Source organism: Notamacropus eugenii, chromosome Y (assembly GCF_028372415.1).
Source record: "Notamacropus eugenii isolate mMacEug1 chromosome Y, mMacEug1.pri_v2, whole genome shotgun sequence".
NCBI lineage: Eukaryota > Metazoa > Chordata > Mammalia > Diprotodontia > Macropodidae > Notamacropus > Notamacropus eugenii.
In genome coordinates this window covers 4,315,421-4,322,289 of record NC_092880.1, presented here as the reverse complement: position 1 = coordinate 4,322,289, position 6,869 = coordinate 4,315,421, and the positions used below count along the sequence as shown (strand labels likewise).

The following is a 6,869-nucleotide window of genomic DNA, read 5'->3' as shown; positions in this document are numbered from 1 at the left end:
TTGAGACATCACAAAGGATGTGCAAATTTGGAGTATCCACCCAATATTCACGCGGACTATCAGTGCCGAAACTGTGGTAGAGCATTCCGAGCTCATATTGGTCTGATCAGTCACAGCTGGACACACTGAGTTTTCACTTTATCATGGTGATGTCATTTTGATCCTCTTTGAGAAAGAAGTACAACAATCAACCAATGTGGTAAGATTATTAATATTTCCTTTTGATAGATGGTCACACGATTCAGTTGTGAATGGACCCTTTGAACTATAGTTTATTTACAATACAGAGTGTTTACGTTCTCTGTAACACACCTTTTGCAAACCAACCATTTCAGTTTTCAAATATATTGTTATTAATCCTTTATTTTCAAAGGCGACCGATGCCATCACAAGTTGATGTCACGGCTCTTACATAAACTGTACTTAAGTGAAACATAGTTGCACAAAGTCATGAATCCCACTCTCTTCCAGATTCATCAAAGTCCAGTTGCAAGACAAGTAACAGGATTACTGGCAACAGCCGAGAACACAGTGAATAATCTTGGTGACTTTGATGACTGACCAAGCCCTAGGGGTTCCATAGTGCGTGCTTCACCTGTCTTCATGGTCTTAGTCCAAATAGTTCTCTCCTACCCATTCCACCAGGGGAAGTCTTCACATGTTTGACCTGTACACACCCATTAATATACTGATGGTTTGTGACCCATTGGTTATCCTCAACCTGATTTAGTCCAACTACCCACACACTTTTGCCAGATGTGGATCCTATGCATACTACACATTCTTGGAGCTACAGATAAGAGTAAATTGCTGGTTGGACATCAAAGTTGGATGAACAGCCTGGAAAATGACTTGGAAAGCCCTAACACCATAGGTGCTAATCTTCATTGAACGCCCATACAACTCTTATTTAAATATAGAGTCCATCTCCTTTATCCTTTCCTTCTTTTTTCATTTTCTTCCTTCTTTTTTCCTTTTCCTTTTTTCTTTCTTTCTTTCTTTCTTTCTTTCATTCATTAATTCTTTCTTTCTTTCCTTCCTCCTTCCTTCCTTCCTTCTTTCCTTCTTTCATTCTTTCATTCCTTCCTTTATTTTCCCTCCCTGAATCTCACGTTCCATATGAAGGAAAGTGACTCTTTCAGAAATACAGAAAATGATCTGGATAAAGTATAGTCTTGTAAATACTGACTTTTAGCTTCAGTTAAGGGCTGGAACAGTATTAGATTAATACTGATATTAAAAACTTCCTTGCAGTGTTCATCCATCCATTTACTAAGAATTTTCTGAACATTTTTTAAATCTCTACAATCAAAGACAGCTTCGATACAAAGAGGAATAAATATACTGCTTGCCTCCATGAAGTTCAAAAGTTAATAGTATAATCTACTCATAGACAAGTCTAAACAGTGTTAATTTATTGAAAAGATATTCGCTGAATATTTTTTTGTGTGTGCAGAGCCTCTTGATTGACAGAATGGGATGTAAGAATAAGACATAGTTCCTTCCCTCTGGGACATAAAAATCTAGTAAATCATGAAATAAAATTGGAAGCATATATTACTTGCATAAATCTACACATAGTCATAGGACAAGGCAATATTTTAAAGTGATAAGATACCACTTTTTCTGATACCTGAAGTGCTATTACATGGAAAAAGAATCAGCTTTCTTGAGCCTGAACCCAGATGGCGGAACTAGGAGCAAAAGGTGAGATTTGCAGAGAGGTAACATTAAGTAAAACTCATGTAATGGTGGTGTTATGTTGGGGATCAGAGAGACATAATTCAATTTAAAGGAAAGCTTTTCATTTTCTTTTTTACAATTTCACTATAGTCATATTGAATAAAAGAATTAAAACGAGTGGGAGAAAGGATAGAACAAAACAAAACAAAACAGAACGCAAAAGAAAATGGTCTTCTTCAATCTGCCATCCAATTACACAATTGTTTCTCTGGATGTGGAAAGTGTTTTGCCTCAAATGTCCGTTAGGAATTTTTTAGTTCCTGGTTCCCGTGAAGGACTTAGTCTATCAGAAAAATTCCTCACACGCTGTGGCTGTTGCTGTGTACAAAGTTCTCCTGGTCCTGCTCCTTTCACTCAGCGTCGGTTCATATAAGTCTTTTCCGGAATCTCTGAAGTTTTCCAGTTCACCGCTTCTTATGGAACAATAGTACTTTATTACATTCATATACCACAACTTGTTCAGTCATTCCCCAATTGATGGGCATCCCTTTGATATCCAGTTTATGGCCACCACAAAGAGTGCTGCTATAAATATTTTTGTACATGTGGGACCCTTTCCCACTTTTATGATCTCTTTGGGATACAGTCCTAGAAGAGATATTGCTGGATCGAAGGGTATTCACATTTTTGTAGCCCTTTAGGCATAGTTTTAAATAGTTCTCCACAATAATTGGATCAGCTTGCAGTTCCACCAACAATGAATTAGTGGTCCCACTCACCCACATCTTCTCCAACATTTATCATTATCCTGTTTTATCATGTTAGCCAACCTCATAGGTGTGATGACGTACCTCAGAGTTGTTTTGGTTTGCATCTCTCTAATCAAGAGTGATTTAGAGCATTTTTTCATTTGACTATAGATAGTTTTAATTTCTTCCTTTAAAAACTGCCTGTTCATATCCTTTGACGATTTATCAATTGGGGAATGACTTGTATTCTTGTACATTTGACTCATTTCTCTATATATTTTAGAAATTAGACCTTTATTACAGACACTAGTTGGAAAATTTTTTTCCCAGTTTTCTGCTTCGCTCCTAATCTTGGTCGCATGGGGTGTCTTTGTGCAAAAACCTAAACAAAACAAAACGGAAGACAAAAGAGTCTGCTTAATTCTGCGCTCCAATTCCATAGTTCATTCTCTGGATGTGAAAGGTGTTTTGCCTCAAGAGTTCACTGGGAATTTTTTAGGTCCTTGAATTGCTGTGAAGGGCTAAGTCTACCAGAAAAATTCGTTGCACACTGTGATTGTTGCTGTGCACAAAGCTCTCTTGGGTCTCCTCCTTTCACTCAGCATCAGTTCATTTAAGTCGTTCCAGGCCTCTGAAGTCTTCTGATCATCATTTTTTATAGCACAGGTGTATTCCATTACATTCATATCCCACAGTTTGGTAAGCCTTTCCCCAACTGATAGTCATCCCCATGATTTCCAGATCTTTGTCACGAGAAAGAGAAATACTATAAATATTTTGTGTATGTGTGACCCTTCCTCATTTTTATGATCTCTTTGGGATATAGTCCTGTAAGCAATATTCCTGTAAGCAATATTTTCCAGGTCAGTTGTCTAAAGGGCCCAAGGTCTCCCAGTGCATCCTGGGTCATCTCCAGTCATCTTGAGGAATATAAGATCTCTGGATCCAGATGGTTCTGGAGTAGAAGTGAAAGTGGTTACCTGCACAGCCCTCCCTCACTCAAACCAAAGTCAAATGCAAGTCATGTCATCATTTCTCTGATTGCATGGGGTTCTTCAGCAACGAAGAATGAACACAATTCTTTCAGGAGTCTATTAAATTTCCCTGGGCATGATGAATCCATGGCATATCAACCACAAACAGAAGCCTATAAGGTAAGAGCCGCTTCATGAAATTAGACAGATGTGAACTTTTTCACTTATTACAGTCTGGGCAATTTCCATGACATGGTCATACAAAATCAATTAAATACTTCCATTGCTTTAGGGATATTGCCTCATGAGGACAGAGAAAATCATAAAGTCTTACTAGCAGCTGAAAACACTGCAGAAGTTTCTACCTTCCAGATGAGCAGGTAACACTATTCTTTGTGAGCTTACAGAGGAATTTAGAAATCAGCGTTCAAAAACTGATGACAATGCATATTGCGGGGGTGAATAGGAGAATTTTTGCCCTTAGGTTGAAATTGTTCCCATTGAAATGACATTAAATCCTTCCAGGAAAACTAACAAATGAGAATTCCTAACTGTGACAATTTCCACAGAAACTTGTCTTCAACTAGAAAAATGAAATGCTTTCTTCAAGGGATATTTATCACTAATAATGTGTGAGATCAGAGTGTTTATAGTCACCACTATGTAACTGGACATCATCTTAAAAAGTAGAAAGTCTCTTGGAAGAAAATATATTAAAGACACAAAAATTATTAGCCTAGGTCACTTACATAATCTAGAAGCAAGGACTCTTTTCTCTAAAAAGACAAAGGGAAAGGAGACTACAAAGAGTACGTAGAAATATTTAGTCTTCCTTAATGTCACACAATTAGTGATTGCATAAGGCAGAGACTGAAATAGATCCTGGACATTTATCTTGAGGGGATCAGGGGATTCCTAAAAAGGAAATTCCGTTTCTTTGCACTGACCATCACTTTACAACTGATAGCCATAGGTAATGCCTGAAAAATCAGGAAATTTCTTGGATAGCAGAGATTGTTTGTAATTGAGCATAACATGCTGTTTATCCCATCAATACTTAGTTTCAAAGTAAACTTGATATCTACTACATCGTAATTCCAATAAAAGGCAATCTTATATGCTCTATCTTACATCAGTATCACATTATAACCTCTTTTGTCATTGATTAGTTAAAACATTTTAAAATGTATCCACAATATTTTCTGGTCCCATCACTTGGAGAAAAGTAATTTCATACTTTACTATTTTGTAGAATAAAACCATATTCACTGTCTTATTTGTGGTAAGATACTGATGTGATGAGAAATGATATGATGTAATGTGATATTATATCAAAGGATAAAATGTGATATTTTTTCAATTTGCCTGAATTTACCACATGGAATCTATATGATTTAAATTACATTATAATTTAATGGGGAAATTCCTGCTCATCTCAATCTAACACATTTATTGACATTAACAGCCTAGTTATCTATAAAAATAGTACTCAAAAAGACTTCTTTCTTTTGTTGTCAGAATATGGTTCTTGGATTGAAGAAATGATCAGTCTGAATGAAACTACAGGGAGTCAGGTTGCTGAATATAGTCTCACGAGAATCACAAATTGTCCTGAGCTGCAGGGCCCCCTCTTTGTTCTGTTTTTCCTCAATTACATGGCCGTAGTTGTGGGGAACATTGGTCTAATCATCCTAACCAGTGTGGATTCCCACCTCAAAACGCCCATGTACTTTTTCCTCAAGTATCTGGCATTTGTTGATCTTGGCTATTCCACAGTTATTGGGTCAAAAATGCTAGTTGGATTCATGGAGGAGAAAAGTATTATTTCTTATAATTGATGTGCATTGCAGCTATTTTTCTGTGTGATATTTATTGCCAGTGAACTTTTTATTCTGTCAGCTAGGCATGTGACCGCTATGTGGCCATCTGTAAGCCCCTCTAGTATATGGTCCTCCTATCAGACATGGTATGTTGGCTCTTGGTGGCTATGTCATATCTCTATAGCACCATGGTATCCCTACCGTTTCCAATAAAGCTTTTTAAATTATCTTCCTGCAAATCAAATGTAATAAAACATTTCTTCTGTGATGTTCCTTCCCTATTGTCCATTGCATGCTCAGACACAAGTGAGATTGAAGTCATCGTTATCATCTTTGGTGTACTTAATTTTGTTTCTTCACATCTGATTATTATTATTTCCTACATGTTCGTTCTTGTAACCATCCTCAGGATAAATTCTTCTGAGGGTTGACACAAAGCCTTCTCCACATTTGGCTTTCACCTTACAGGTGTGGTCATATTCTATGGGACACTTCTCTTCCTGTATCTGCAGCCACAATCTAGCCATTCCTTTGACACAGACAAAATAGCCACAGTGTTTAACACTGTAGTCATCCCCATGCTCAACCGTTTGATGTATCGTTTGAGAAACAAAGAAGTGAAGGGTGCCTTGCGGAGACTCTTTAAGAAAATCACCTAAGCCTTCTTTTAAAAAAACAAACAAAATACTTTGTTTTCAAAAGTCACTTCTAAAAGTTTTTTACTTTTAAATTTTCTCCCCCTCCTTTTCTTTCTCCATTTGCAAAATAGCATGCAATCTGATAAAGCCTCTACATATGCATTCCTCATAATCATATTTTCACAGTAGTCATGTTGTAAATAAGAATTAGAATGAATGGGATTAACTACGAGAAGGAAAAACAAAAAAAAAAGAGAAAGTAAACAGCATGTTTTGATTTACATTCAGACTATGTAGTTCTTTCTCTGGTTAAGTCTTCTTTTTAATGCCCAATGTAGTGTGAGATTCCATTGCATTATCAGAAAGACATAAACATGTGCTAGATTTCTTTCAACTTCCCCCTGACTCTTCTCTTATTTTTTAGAGAAAAAACTTTTTCCTAATATGCAGTCAGAGAATGACTTCTGATTAGTTGTTGCTCTTTTTTTTTTTAATGGTCAACTCCAAATAAATCTTAGGATACTGAAACATTTAATTAAAAGACTTATTAGAGGATTAACACAACATATCTCTACAAACTAATCTATTTCATTATACACTACAATAATAAGCAATCTAACTTTGTTTTAAGGTTCCTTTACTGAGAAAATCAGCTAGCAAACCTTTAAAAAATACTGGTGCCAGATAATATGCTAGGTATTGGGCCTACACTAATAAATTTAAAAACTAGTTTTTATTTTATTTAGGAAAATCATGTGTATATGACTGTCACACTGTCCAATAGAGTAACCAATCTTATTTTGAACATCTCTTATTGTTACGATGTTTTTCCTTGTCTTCCAGTCATTGCTACTGGTCTCTGTGAAGCAGAACGAGTTCACTCTCTCTTCATTATAATAATTCTCCAAATGCTTAAGGAAAACTTCCACCTCTTCCTTCAACTTCAGTTTCCAATTTTTTTTCATTTGGAAAATAGCACTGATATACAGGGTCCCCTGTCAGTAA

General features: G+C 36.3%; 1 pseudogene; it reads left to right on the top strand.

The window, feature by feature from the left end:
- The first annotated feature begins 4,902 nt into the window (after nt 1-4,902).
- LOC140516549 (olfactory receptor 8K3-like) lies at nt 4,903-5,885 on the top strand (annotated as a pseudogene).
- Nucleotides 5,886-6,869: the final 984 nt, after the last annotated feature.